Source organism: Sphaeramia orbicularis, chromosome 22, assembly GCF_902148855.1.
Source record: "Sphaeramia orbicularis chromosome 22, fSphaOr1.1, whole genome shotgun sequence".
Taxonomy (NCBI): domain Eukaryota; kingdom Metazoa; phylum Chordata; class Actinopteri; order Kurtiformes; family Apogonidae; genus Sphaeramia; species Sphaeramia orbicularis.
Window position 1 is genome coordinate 2,018,528 of NC_043978.1, and position 15,695 is coordinate 2,034,222.

Sequence of the window (15,695 nt, forward strand, 5' to 3'; positions counted from 1 at the left end):
AGAAACGAGCCCCAGATTCATTAAAACAAAAGGTAAAAGACAGAATTTTTGGAGGCGCTGACATGTGCTTTAACAGGCACAGCTTTAGTTTTAGTGATGGTCCTTCATCTGCAAAGAAACTTTTAATAGGACTCAATGAACAGGTCGTAAATGTCATCTTAGACCAGGCATGTCCAAAGTCCGGCCCGGGGGCCAATCGTGGCCCGCAGTCAGATTTTATACGGCCCACAGCTTGGGTTTTCCATCCATCCATTCTCTTCCGCTTATCCGGGGCCGGGTCACGGGGGTAACAGTCTAAGCAGGGATGCCCAGACTTCCCTCTCCTCAGACTCCTCCTCCAGCTCTTCCGGGGGGATCCCGAGGCGTTCCCAGGCCAGCCCACAGACATAGTCTCTCCAACGTGTCCTGGGTCTTCCCCGAGGTCTCCCCCCGGTGGGACATGCCCGGAACACCTCCCCAGGGAGGTGTCCAGGAGGCATCCGAAACAGATGCCCGAGCCACCTCAGCTGGCCCCTCTCGACGCGGAGGAGCAGCGGCTCTACTCCGAGCTCCTCCCTGGTGACTGAGCTCCTCACCCTATCCCTAAGGGTGCGCCCAGCCACCCGACGGAGGAAACTCATTTCGACCGCTTGTATCCGGGATCTTGTCCTTTCGGTCATGACCCAAAGCTCATGACCATAGGTGAGGGTAGGAACGTAGATTGACCGGTAAATTGAGAGCTTCGCCTCTCGGCTCAGCTCCTTCTTTACCACAACCGACCGGTACAGCGACTGCATCACTGCAGACGCTGCACCGATCCGTCTGTCAATCTCACGCTCCATCCTTCCCTCACTCGTGAACAAGACCCCGAGATACTTAAACTCCTCCACTTGGGGCAAAGACTCCCCACCGACCCGGAGAGGGCAGACCACCTTTTTCCGGTCGAGAACCATGGCCTTGGATTTGGAGGTGCTGATCCTCATCCTGCTCGCTTCACACTCGGCTGCAAACCGCCCCAGTGCACGCTGAAGGTCCAGGTTCGATGAGGCCAACAGGACAACATCATCTGCAAAAAGCAGAGATGAAATCCTGTGGTCCCCAAACCGGACCCCCTCCGGCCCTTGGCTGCGCCTAGAAATTCTGTCCATAAAAATTATGAACAGAACCGGTGACAAAGGGCAGCCCTGCCGGAGTCCAACATGCACCTGGAACAGGTCTGACTTACTGCCGGCAATGCGAACCAGACTCCTGCTTCGGTCATACAAGGACCGGACTGCCCTTAGCAAAGGGCCCCGGACCCCATACTCCCGAAGCACCTCCCACAAGATACCACGAGGGACCAGATCCACAAAACACATGTGGACTGGTTGGGCGAACTCCCATGAACCCTCGAGCACCCGATGGAGAGTATAGAGCTGGTCCAGCGTTCCACGACCAGGACGAAAACCGCATTGTTCCTCCTGGATCCGAGGTTCGACTATCGGTTGGATCCTCCTCTTCAGTACCCTGGTATAGACTTTCCCCGGGAGGCTGAGGAGTGTGATCCCCCTGTAGTTGGAGCACATCCTCCGGTCCCCTTTCTTAAAAAGGGGAACCACCACCCCGGTCTGCCAATCCAGAGGTACTGTCCCCGACCGCCACGCGATGTTACAGAGACGTGTCAACCAAGACAGTCCCTGCACATCCAGAGACTTAAGGTACTCAGGGCGAATCTCATCCACCCCCGGTGCCCTGCCACCGAGGAGCTTGCCAACCACCTCGGTGACTTCAGCTTGGGTGATGGACGAGTCCACCTCTGAGACCTCAGCCTCTGCTTCTTCTATGGAAGACGTGGCAGTGGGATTGAGGAGATCCTCGAAGTATTCCTTCCACCGCCCGACAACATCCCCAGTCGAGGTCAGCAGCTCCCCACTTCCACTGTAAACAGTGTTGGTGGCGCACTGCTTTCCCCTCCTGAGGCGCCGGATGGTTTGCCAGAATTTCCTCGAGGCCGACCGATAGTCCTCCTCCATGGCCTCCCCAAACTCCACCCAGACCCGAGTTTTTGCCTCCACAACCGCCTGGGCTGCAGCACGCTTGGCCTTCCGGTACCCATCAGCTGCCTCGGGAGTCCCACGGGCCAACAAGGCCCGATAAGACTCCTTCTTCAGCTTGACGGCATCCCTTACTTCCGGGGTCCACCACCGGGTTCGGGGATTGCCACCACGACAGGCACCGGAGACCTTGCGACCACAGCTCCAAGCAGCCGCTTCGACAATGGAGGTGGAGAACATGGTCCACTCGGACTCAATGTCCCCAGCCTCCCCCGGGATCTGGGAGAAGCTCTCCCGGAGGTGGGAGTTGAAGACCACACTGACATCGGGTTCCGCCAGACGTTCCCAACAGACCCTCACAACACGTTTGGGCCTGCCGAGTCAGTCCGGCTTCCTCCTTCGCCAGCGGATCCAACTCACCACCAGGTGGTGATCGGTTGACAGCTCTGCCCCTCTCTTCACCCGAGTGTCCAAAACACTTGGGTTTTAGCTTGGGTTTTATAATGTATTATTTATGGCCCGCTTGGACTGTTGATCCAAGTACTTGAATCATAAAAGGTTCAAAATGCAGTTCCTCCTTTCACCTCATGGTGGCAGCACCACTCGAACTCTATCTGACTCTGTGACCTTGCCATGAACCCTTTTCGCTAATTTCTAACCATGGCGCCTGTAAATCAAAAAAGGAAAGTTGACAGTGAGGGCCGCCGCTTCCAGGAGAGATGGGAATTACAATTTTTTTTCACTGAAAATCGAGGCAATTGTGTTTGCCTAATTTGTCGAGAGATTGTTGCCTTGTTTAAGGAATTCAACGTAAAAAGACACTAGCAGACAAAACACGCTAATGCATACGACAAGCTAGCAGGGAGTGAGAAAAAGTGAAGCAAATTCAAGCTGCTTTAAACTCACAACAGTGACTCTTCATGTGAACCTGGGAGTTCAAGGAATTCACCACCAAGGCAGGCTACCAAGTTGCCAGGTTAGTTGCCTCTAACTGCTGGTGTTATGTACTTGTAGATGTGACACAAATATTACTTTCTGAATGATTTTGTGAAAGACAAGAGTAAGAGTCATATGTTTTCATCTTAAATGTTAACAGACTTTGCATTACTGAGTAAAATATGAGTAAGGATTACTCATATAAGTCATGTTTAAAATGAATGTGGGGTTAAGATTTTTATCAACTTGGAAGTTTAAGATACTCCATACAGTTTGTTCTATGTTATCTGACTCCAGATGTGAAAGGAAGGCAAAATTGTTTTTTTGTTTTTTTGTTTTTTTTTAAAAATTTGTTCACACCTGAGTGGCGTAGATTTGGTTACATTGCCATTTTAAAAAATTATATTGTGACAATGAAAATAAAATTATTGTAGAACAACGCATTTATATGTAATTTTTTACTGTTTAAAAAACGTCCGAAGGGACCACTGGCCCCTGGCAATCTCCACATTATCAGACCTGGCCCTCTTTAAAAAAAAGTTTGGACACCCCTGACTTAGACTCTGTTCAGATGCAGGTAAATGTGTCCCAAATCTTATGTTTTTGTCCATATGTGACCTGGATCTGAACTGTTACAGACAGTTTAAACAGCACTAACCTGACCCAGACCACTTTCATATGTAGTCCTAAATCTGACCCAGACCACTTTCATATGTGGTCCTAAATCTGACCCAGACCACTTTCATATGTGGTCCTAAATCTGACCCAGACCACTTTCATATGTGGTCCTAAATCTGACCCAGACCACTTTCATATGTGGTCCTAAATCTGATACGGATATCTGACAATGTGACTTCAGTCTGAATGGCCAGGTCGCATTTTTTGTACTATGAGTACTTTTTGAACTGAAGGATCTGTACAGCTACTGGGGTATTTGTACTTTTACTGGGGTATTTGTACTTTTAATGGAGTATCTGTACTTCTACTAGGGTATTTGTACTTTTACTGGAATACCTTTACTGGGGTGGGGTATTTGTACTTTACCTTTACTGGAGTGGGGTATTAGTACTTTCACTGGGGTATTTGTACTTTTACTGGAATATCTGTACTTCTACTGGGGTATTTGTACTTTTACTGGGGTATTTGTACTTTTACTGGAATATCTGTACTTCTACTGGGGTATTTGTACTTTTACTGGGGTATTTGTACTTCTACTGGGGTATTTGTACTTGTACTGGAGTATCTGTACTTTTACTGGAATACCTGTACTTCTACTAGGGTAACTGTACTTTTACTGGGGTATTCGTACTTTTACTGGAGTATCTGTACTTCTACTGGTGTATTTGTGCTTTTACTGGAATATTTTTACTTCTACTGGGGTATTTGTACTTTTACTGGAGTATTTTTACTTTTACTGGAGTATCTGTACTTCTACTAGAGTAAAGTGTGAGTGTATGAACTTTTTCAAGATTCAAAGATGCTTTATTATTATTACCTCTGCCAGGAGGTATTGTGATCGCTTTGCTTTGTGTGTTTGTTTGCGTGTTTGTTTGTTAGCAGGATAATTGAAAAAGTTATGGACGGATTTTCATGAAATTTTCCGGAAATGTTGATACTGGTGCAAGGAAGAAATGATTAAATTTTGGTGGTGATCGGGGGGGGGAAAGACCTGTCTTAGCGGAGGTCTGCGCTCTCCGAGTACTTTTCTTGTTTATTAATTTATTCATTCACTAGATGCACAGAACAAACAGAGAACTGACATACTGTTCCTCTCACCATGCATTTAAAAAGAGGTAAAAATAGAATAAGAATAAATAAGTGGGATAAATAATAAACTATAGTGGAATATAAAATGTACATGTCAATCTATTTACAGTAGCAGCAGTAGTGCAATACAGTAATGATTATGGTGTGAGGAGGTGCATAATGGGACCAAACAGCAGCAGATCTGACAGTAGTGCACTGTTTTAGCACCTCTGGAAGAGACAGAAGAAAACACTGAAACCAACTGTGATTCAGGGGCTCGTTTCTGCACTAGTTTTTTTTAAATCATTAAGCCCAGCGCAATGCAAAATGCGTCTATTTAACACATTTTGCACTATCCCGTTTCTGGGCTCACTCTTTGTTTGTTAAGAACTTGCACAACGCAAAATTTGTTCGTTCGTTAGTTCGTTAACCCCAATGCAACGCAAAATGTGCTTTCCCGTTTCTCAGCTAGTTGGTTAAAAATGAGCGCTCGCCCAGTTACTCGTTAAAGGGCTGATTTTAATGCGGACCTCGGAGGTCCACATTAGCGGGAGGATGTATTCTCGTAGCTTCATTTCACTTCGTGTTTGTCATGTATTTCCTTTGAAATATTGTTTACATTTGTAGAAAAATATTTTTAACACAAGTCTGACAATATCTTTAATGATATCAGATTTTTTCCATGGACATTTTGCACTGATAATAACAAATTTACCGAGTGAGGACTGATCCACTCACTGAATTTTATTTTCTATGGATTTATGGATAACTAGAAAAGCACTCGGAGAGCGCAGACCTCCGCCAAGGCAGATCAGTGCGCCATCGACAAAATGCTTCATTATGCTGTCTTTTTATTGACAAATTCATTTGATGATGAGGGAGTACTAAAATAAGACTAAACTAAAATGGCTTCCATACCCAGTTTGACTGGCATGTTCTCCGTCAGCCTTTTGTTATGTTTCATATGTTAGTCACAAATGACATTCTTAGGTGTCTCTGAAAGACTTCAGTTCAGTCTGTGTTTGCCACCGGTGGAATGAAGACCTTGGTTTTTTTTAATAAAAGTGCATCTGCAGGAAAGCACATTAAAGTAAGAAATTAATAGGAAGTACTAACCACTCAAGTGAGGAAGCAGGAATTCTGATTTTAGAATACTAAAATGAGACATCTACACAGCTTTTTCCTCTAGTTATTTAAAATGTTTCTTATCATTAGTTTCAGGATTCTGCCTCTCTTCCATTTTTGAACACTATGCAGAACTAGCAAATGACTTTCTAATTATGTCAGCAATACTTCTGACTGAAGAAAAACCTTGATTTTTAAACAGGCACCACAGGAGGCCTCTTCAGCTATATAGACAGACGCAGCATTACATTTGTAGTTCAGACAGAAATAATGACACACGCAGACAGAAACACTGGGTGACAGCTATTTCTGCTGCAATGCAGAGCAAAACATGAAATGATTAAATGCAATGGGTTCTACAGGCTCATAGCGAACCCACTATGTACCAGTCCAGTCTGACTCTAAAGGCACTGCTTCATACTGTCTCCTACACTGTAAAAGAAATCTGTAATTTAACAGAATTTTCACTGTTTTACAGATTTTTCCTGTATTTTTAAGATATAGAAAAATATCAATGAAATGACAAAAATGACTATGATTTTTACACGTCAAATGTAAAATAACACGAAAAAACTGTAACTGTGAATAACCATTAAATTTCCATTTTTTACAAGAATTTTTTTCTTTTTTCACAGAAAAATACAGTTAAAATACATTTGCAAATGTATCGGAATTTCACAAATATTTATTTTCTATTTATGAGATTAAACTGTTATTTTGAAGTTTAATGCTATAAAAAACAATATTAATAAAACGAGATAAAATTACTGACAATTAACCATCAAATAAGTATTTGTTCTGTAAATTTAACAAGACTTGTTTGTTAATTGACAAATATCTTGTGTAATTACAACAAAACTGTTGAATAAATGTATTTTTGTAAATGTATAACATGTATAAGCACTGATAAACTGTCCAAATACATTTTTTATCAGTGGGTTGTACAACTTAGTCTCATTGAAAATTATTTATATATATATATATATATATATTCATGGATAATTTGATTGTTTTAATACATGTACATATTCTTTATTAAACATTAAAAAGTAGAAAAAAAAAAAAAAAAGAGCAAAATCTCATGTAAAGTTAGGGCAAAAAAACTATTTTAATTATGGAAAATTACTGTATTTTTATGACATGGTTATTTTCTGTTATTTTACAATATTTTTTCGGCACCCCAGCTACTGGAATATTACTTTTTTTTTTTTTTCGTTTTTTTTTTTTTTCGTTTTTTTTTTTTTTTTTTTTACAGTGTAACAGCATTCAGTGCTTTCCTCTTTATGTTCCTGTTGTTCAAAGTGCCTTTAATACTTGTTCCACCGTCACCAGTTTTACAAAATGAAAAATGAGCACAGTGTTGATCAATATGTCACCTAAATGAAGAGGATCAATACTATAAGCTGTTACAATGCATCCAGAAATGACTGAAAGGCACACAGTTGGTTTACTGCAGAGGAAATGGACTGCTAATGCTGAAAGGTTTTATAACATTTATTGTTGTTCACTCCACATGAATTCTCAGTGTTTGTTCAGTGAAATATCAGCCTTTGTGTTTCATTGAATTGATCTGATAATTGATCTGTTAAATGCCCTGCCTGTCCGACTCCACAGGGTCTGTGATGCAGATTTTGTTACCGCTTCATCAGAAATAACCTTAATAACATCACTATGACATCATCAGAGTAGAACCAGGGTTATAATACTTTTGGATTTTTCATTATAGTTTAGTTTTATTTAGTTTTGACTTTTTTTTTCTCTAATTCAGTTAGTTTTAATTTGTTTTTAGAGCAGGTTTGCAAGTTTTTATTAGTTTTCGTTTTTTCCTAAATGCTTAGTTTTAGTATTAATTTTAGTTTTGTCATATCTTTTATCTTCCTCGCCGTCATATTCCCATAAATCCCAGACAGGACTCTGCTGCTTTCTCCCAACTTTAGTCTCCATGTTTCCAGGTAGAGTGCGGACCAGAAGACAACTGGAAACCACAAGTGAACACAAGTGATTGACCATGAAGTGTCGTATGGTGCCGCTAGCTAAAACTGCTAGAGCAAAATAAATTGATTTCATATCAATCCGACATTGACAAAGACGAAAACGAAGGGAATTTTACCCATAATTTTTATCCGTCACAACAAAATTTCCGAAAGGCTGGTTTGTTCTGTAAACAAGCGGACTGTGTTTATGATGGAATCATCTTCAGAGTCTTTCACTGTGAGGGAAGTGATTCAGGTGCATCAGAACGAAAGATTAGTGATAATTAGGCTAGCACTGGGGTTGGACACATTTGAACAAAAATTTGTGATGAAAGTCATCTGCTGCTTTACATTTATGCTCATTTTATGAATGTAAATAGTTACATCCATTTCAAATGCTGTCAAGCATCACTGACTTTATACTTCCATGCCCCCACTGCATTGGAATGAGTGTTTGGTGATCAATCAAGAGGGCGTCACTCTGAATTAACATATTGGAAAAAGAAGAAGGAGGTCAATAATTACAAACACGGTGATGATAGAGGAGGTTTTACTGATGATTGAGAATGTGAGTGTTGTGCATGGTCTAATATCTTTGGATACTGATACTGTTTATGAATTTTGCAGTGTTTCCTTATGTTTTAATGCTGTTGGACATAAGACAGTTGCTCAACTTGGCTGTCAGGTCAGAACGACCCAGCAGATTGGTGAGGAGCGATCCCATACTTGTACCCAGCAAAGATTAGAGATGTCAGCAACTAATTGTATTCCCTGATATCCTGGTAACAACCATGTTTTGGCCAGTGTTTGGAATTCAAGTAGAGTTCATGTAAGGACAAGAGCCTAGGTCATTGTTTGGACATGAGGATAACATGATGAACAGTTTGGCTCCATTTTTGGTCATGACTCCCGTTTATTACATGAATTAAAAGACTGGAATTAAAGGGAGCTCTGAGACTTTTCCTCAAACTGCAACACTCTTGCGTCTTTGTTTTTTTTTACTTAAATATTCCACAACACAGTGGTGCAGTGGTTAGCACTCATGCCTCAGCAAGAAGGTCCTGGGTTGGATTCCAACACCAGTCGATGGGGGTGGGACCTTTCTGTGTGGAGTTTATATGTTCTCCCCATGTCTGCGTGGGTTCTCTCCGGGTACTGTAGCTCCTCCCACCATCCAAAGACATGCACTGATAGGTTGCCCGTAGGTGTGAATGTGAGAGTGATTGTTTGTTCAACCCTGTGATGAACTGGAGACTTGTCCAGGGTGTACCCCGCCTTCCCCCCTGTGTAGCTGGGATAGGCTTCAAGCGACCCCTGTGACCCTAGTGAGGATAAAGCGGGTTCCAAAAATGAATGAATGAATGAATATTCCACAACATTAGTTGTCGTAAATATGTCGGTAGTTTCTCACCAACTTGAAAAGTTCTGGAAATGATTCTCTTCAAATCTCCCACAGTACTGCTCTGTTTCCTTTTGGGTCTGCATCCCCTAACTCCCAGAGGACTGAAAGAAATACAGACATAATGAACGCAGAGGATGGACCGAACGCTCCTTCCGTGTACATATTTAACATTGACCATTAATGGGCTTTTTGTCGTTTTTTGAAGTTCAGCTGGACTGGTTTGGTCTCTGATCTAAGTCACTTCATCACTTCTGTTTGCTGGTGGAAGAAAGCAGAAACAAACTTGTAGAGGGAGTTTTAAATCCTGTGTAAATCCTTTTTCCCATATGTTAATGATCCTAAGTACGAGGGTCATAGAGGGGGTGGTCCAGGGGTTCAGGCTCATTAGTGGGTTTGTGTCTGAGTTTCAGGGTTGAGAAGGGGTGGGCTCAAGTGAGTCTAGGTGTGAAAGGGGGTTTGTTGAGAACTGTTTGGGGACTCTGTTTAAAAATGGTGTAAGTTTTCGACCAACAGTGTCTCAGACAGTCTTCTCTGTTCAGGAAAGGTTTTTCCACTTTTACAAAGATGCTTCTTGGACTCCCCTCTCAAACCACTTGTCTTCTCTGGTCAGTATTCTGATATTGCTGTTTTCAAAGGTGTGTCCTTTTTCCTTCAAGTGAAGATGGACTGAATAGTCTTGGCCTGACGTGGAGGTTCTCCTGTGTTGACCCATATGTTTATGGAGGTGTTAAAATGTCACTGTGCTGAACAGCATATGCAGTGATATTCTACCTCTCCACAGGCAGTTTATCCATGATGTGTACAAGAGCCTGTCTCAGACTGTGGGTAGGTTTGACGTATACAGATGTAACAGGCCAATGTATACATACCCCCATCCAGAATATACCGGATATATATATATACGAGGGCCGTTCAATAAGTTCATGGCCTCACCCAGAACAGAACAGAACAGACTGATAATTTATATTTTATTTTTCAACATAATCTCCATTTACTGCAATGCACTTGGTCCATCGATGTTCAACCATCACTATCCCATAACGAAAGAATGTAACATCCTGTATTATAACAACCAGTATTTCTGGGTGAGGCCATGAACTTATTGAACAGCCCTCGTATATATATATATATATATATATATATATATATATATATATATATATATATATATATATATACAGTACAGGCCAAAAGTTTGGACACACCTTCTCATTCTTTGCATTTTCTTTATTTTCATGACTATTTTCATTGTAGATTCTCACTGAAGGCATCAAAACTATGAATGAACACATGTGGAATTATGTACTTAACAAAAAAGTGTGAAATAACTGAAAACATCTCTTATATTCTAGTCTCTTCAAAGTAGCCACCCTTAGCCCTGATGACTGCTTTGCACACTCTTGCCATTCTCTTGATGAGCTTCCAGAGGTAGTCACCTGAAATGGTTTCCTAACAGTCTTGAAGAAGTTCCCACAGATGCTTAGCACTTGTTGGTCCTTTTGCCTTCACTCTGCGGTCCAGCTCAACCAAACCATCTCGATTGGGTTCAGGTCCGGTGACTGTGGAGGCCAGGTCATCTGGCGCAGCACTCCATCACTCTCCTTCTTGGTCAAATATCCCTCACACAGCCTGGAGGTGTGTTTGGGGTCATTGTCCTGTTGAAACATAAATGATGGTCCAACTAAACGCAAACCGGATGGAATGGCATGTCACTGCAGGATGCTGTGGTAGCCATGCTGATTCAGGTTGCCTTTAATCTTGAATAAATCCCCAACAGCGTCACCGGCAAAGCACCCCCACACCATCACACCTCCCCCTCCATGCTTCATGGTGGGAACCAGGCATGTAGCATCCATCCGTTCACCTTTTCTGCGTCGCACAAAGACACGGCGGTTGGATCCAAAGATCTCAAATTTGGACTCATCAGACCAAAGCACAGATTTCCACTGGTCTAATGTCCATTCCTTGGGTTTCATGGCCCAAATAAATCTCTTGTGTTTGTTGCCTCTCCTGAGCAGTGGTTTCCTAGCAGCTGTTTGACCATGAAGGCCTGATTCACGCAGTCTCCTCTTAACAGTTGTTGTAGAGATGTGTCTGCTGCTAGAGCTCTGTGGTATTCATCTGGTCTCTAATCTGAGCTGCTGTTAATTTGCGATTTCTGAGGCTGGTGACTCAGATGAACTTATCTTCAGCATCAGAGGTGACTCTTGGTCTTCCTTTCCTGGGGCGGTCCTCATGTGAGCCAGTTTCGTTGGAGCGCTTGATGGTTTTTGCGACTGCACTTGGGGACACATTCAAAGTTTTTGAAATTTTCTAGACTGACTGACCTTCATTTCTTAAAGTAATGATGGCCACTCGTTTGTCTTTACTTAGCTGATTGGTTCTCACCATAATATGTATTCTAACAGTTGTCCAATAGGGCTGTCAGCTGTGCATCAACCTGACTTCTGCACAACACAACTGATGGTCCCAACCCCATCAATAAGGCAAGAAATTCCACTAAGTAACCCTGACAAGGCACAGCTATGAAGTGGAAACCATTTCAGGTGACTACCTCTGGAAGCTCATCAAGAGAATGCCAAGAGTGTGCAAGGCAGTCATCAGAGCTAAGGGTGGCTACTTTGAAGAAACTAGAATATAAGAGATGTTTTCAGTTATTTCACACTTTTTTCATAAGTACATAATTCCACATGTGTTCATTCATAGTTTTGATGCCTTCAGTGAAAATCTACAATGAAAATAGTCATGAAAATAAAGAAAATGCGAAGAATGAGAAGGTGTGTCCAAACTTTTGGACTGTACTGTATATATATATATATATATATATATATATATATATATATATATATATATATATATATATATATATATGTATATATACATATATATACATATATTGGCCTGTTACACCAGGTCACAGATACATGCACATACAGTCTTTCATTTCACTCCCACCTGAGTGCATGACCTTGAAAACAAGTATGATCATTTGGATCTTTAAATTTTTTTTAATATAATGCACTAGGGATGGGAAGATTATCCGATACGCATCGATATGCCAACATGCGCATGCACGATTCGAGTGCACCGGTAGAGAAGCTGCGAGTGAATGAAAAGTTTGGAATGATATCACGATGCATTGGCTATTGAATGTTTGTATGAATAAAATTCGATCCGTTCAATAGAATACATTTTTACTTGCATTTAAAAGTGTTACTATTTATTTGGGTGAAGTTCTTCTTTCCTTCAGACCCACGTTAACGTGCACCGTGAATTCGCGGATGTGTACACTGCACACTAACAGTCTGAGCACTGTGGATAGACTGTGGCTTGAGCGCCGCGGATGAATACTGTAATGTGTGTATGTGAATCTGACAGACATAGAAGGGAGGACACCACATATGGTTTATAAACGGGTACTTTTTACTATATGAACTGCATTAAAAACTGCCGTTCATACTGGAGACACTTCCTTAAACAGTCACATACGTATCCAACAGCGCATCCCAGAATACCTTGCGCAGGTGTCTCTTAAAGTGACAGAACCTTTTTCTGTTTTACCTACATTACAAGTACATTACATTACAAATTGATTCAGCGAGGGAGCAAGAAGTTAAGTGTCAGAAACAGGGAAACGACTTTGGAAAGAAAGTCCTAACTTTTTCACCTAACTGAATGTGAGGCACGTGTTCTGAAACTGAACTAAAGACACTTTGTAAAAAGTCATGGTCTTATTTGATAAATAAATAATCAAGCTCATTGAATTGCACTGCATTTTTTTTTTTTTTAACAGAATGAATGTGTTCAATCAGAATGTGCTTAATTGCTCTGTATCGTTATTTGGATGTGAATCATATCACATCGCATCGTGAGATGCCATACACGTATCTTTAATATATTGGATTGGAGATGCTGTATCGAGATGCATATCATATCAGCTTTAAAACTAAGATTCCCAACCCTATAATGCACAGATTGGATGGCACTTTTAATTTTGTTGTACTTATTACAATGACAATAAAAATGTTTTATTATATTGTGTTGTATTGTATTGTTTTGTATTTTTTCTATCCTATGTTGTCATCACTGTTTATTTATATTGTAGTGAGGACTTGCTAGTCTTAGAACTTGAAGTTTCAAGATATTATGACTGTTATTATGAAATAAACAGACAAATTAATTGAACATTATGTTCTAATTGTGTAACAGAGCTTTGCTTCCACTTGCCCTCCACATGTCAATTGTATGGGTGGTGATTGGTTCAGGGGCTTCTCCTCCTGGCTGGCGGAAACAGAAGTTAGTCAGCCAATGAGGGATGCTCAGGGTGGGTGTATATGCTCAGTCCACCAGATGAACAAAAGTTGTCAATCAGAAATTCCAACTGTAATTGGAGAAGAGTTATTTCAGCATATATAATATGACATAGTGATCGCTTTGAAGTAATTTTGTTGTAGTTGATATATCCGGGCATGTCCTACCGGGAGGAGACCTCGGGGAAGACCCAGAACACGTTGAAGAGACTATGTCTCTCGGCTGGCCTGGGAACGCCTCGGGGTCCCCCCGGAAGAGCTGGAGGAGGTGTCTGGGGAGAGGGAAGTCTGGGCATCCCTGCTTAGACTGTTACCCCCGTGACTCGGCCCCGGAAGAAGCAGAAGATGATGGATGGATGGATGGATGGATGGATGGATGAAAATATCTGGATTATACGATTCAGCGATGTTTGTAATGTGCTAATCTAAAGCTAATTATGCTAACTCTTTTATAGCAGAGACTGAGCAGCGCCACCAGCCATGACTGATCAACTACAAACTGTATTTTCTGTATGTTTGGGTACAGGATATTTCGTTACCTCCGCCAAGGAGGTTATGTTTTTATTGGCATTGGTTTGTCTGTCTGTTTGTTTGTTTTTCTGTCTGTCTGTCTGTCCGTGTGCAAGATAACTCAAAAAGGTATGGACGGATTTGGATGAAAATTTCAGGAATTGTTGATACTGACACAAGGAACAAATGATTAAATTTTGGTGGTGATCGGGGGTGGGGGGGGCACTGATCTCCTTGGTGGAGGTCTGCGCTGTCTTTACTGAGAAGTGTGGTAGTGGTCTTTGATCATTGTGGTAGTGTAATATTTTTACTGATTAAAAGTAATAAAAGTCCATGTATTTAGAGTTTTAACATTTAAGCAGGTTAGTTTTCTCACTTAACTCACCTGATAAAGCTGAACCCCCAGTAAAATGTTGAAAGTAATTCTTGTGTATATCACTCAACACTACTGATATCATGAGGGTATAAACTGGCCTTGGCCGCTTTGACCCTGGGTATATTCCGGACAGATGGTGTTTAGTAGTCGATGGGTCGTTAGTGACATTATCGTATGTATCTCACAGCATGTAATCTCATGTTAAACACTGTTTTACCAAAGCCAGTTGAAGAAGCTCAAAGTGAGACTTTACCCATATCTTTGATGCACTGACAGTACATGTGCACTAATGACCAGGAAAGGAAGCAGCTGAAGGCTACGAGAAACAAATGGTCCAAAGTTTGGGAACATTTCATATGTGACACAACTGAGAAAACTGTCACATGTCAGATCTGTAGGTGAGTCTGGTGGACCATGGAACCACTTCGGGGACCACTGCAGACATGCATGAATATTCACAGAGGAAACACATTTGGGAAGATTTACACACACCCCGTTTGAAAATTACCTTCCATGCTAGTAGTGAGCCTATTACTGTGTGTGTGTGTGTGTGTGTGTGTGTGTGTGTGTGTGTGTGTGTGTGTGTGTGTGTGTGTGTGTGTATCATGACAGTCATAGGAGTAATGTTGTCATTTTGTTCTGTTGACCTGTTGTACTCTCTACTTCCTCCCTTCGGTCTTTGTAGGGGGTTCCTTTGCTCTGTGATTAAGGTTCTGATGACCCCCAGTTTGTATTCCAGTTGGTGGTGAGAATCAAAAAGGAGATATTGGTCTGTGGACATTGGTTTCCTATAAATGTCGTTTTTGACATGGTGTGGTATTGTCGTGCAAAATTTCCTGCCGCAGGTGGGAGACATCTTCGGTCCCTTTGACGCTCTTCCACACTCTACTCTGACATGTTGAATTTATGTCTCTGTCATCCCTAATCTATGTAGCGGAGCTTCATCAAGTCAGTGCACACAGAGTCAAGTCAAAATTGGAGATCAAGCAGAATTGGAGCTGCATAAATTGTTTATTCATGCATAAAATAAACACTGAGTTGATATCTGCAGAAACAACTGACTTTTCGCTGTGGGAGACCATTTTAATACTGTAAAAAGTAGGTTGGGTTTAGCTACAAACCATACCCATTTTTATCATATTTTGAACATTAATCTAGTGACGTCGGAAACCCCCCACTTTAGCTTGTCTCCGATAGGATAAGGTCTTTTTGATGTCTGTCAGGATTGGTCATAACATATACATATGCAACTAATTACCAGTATTAATTTATCATATAGTAATATGTAACTTTTTCCCAGAATAT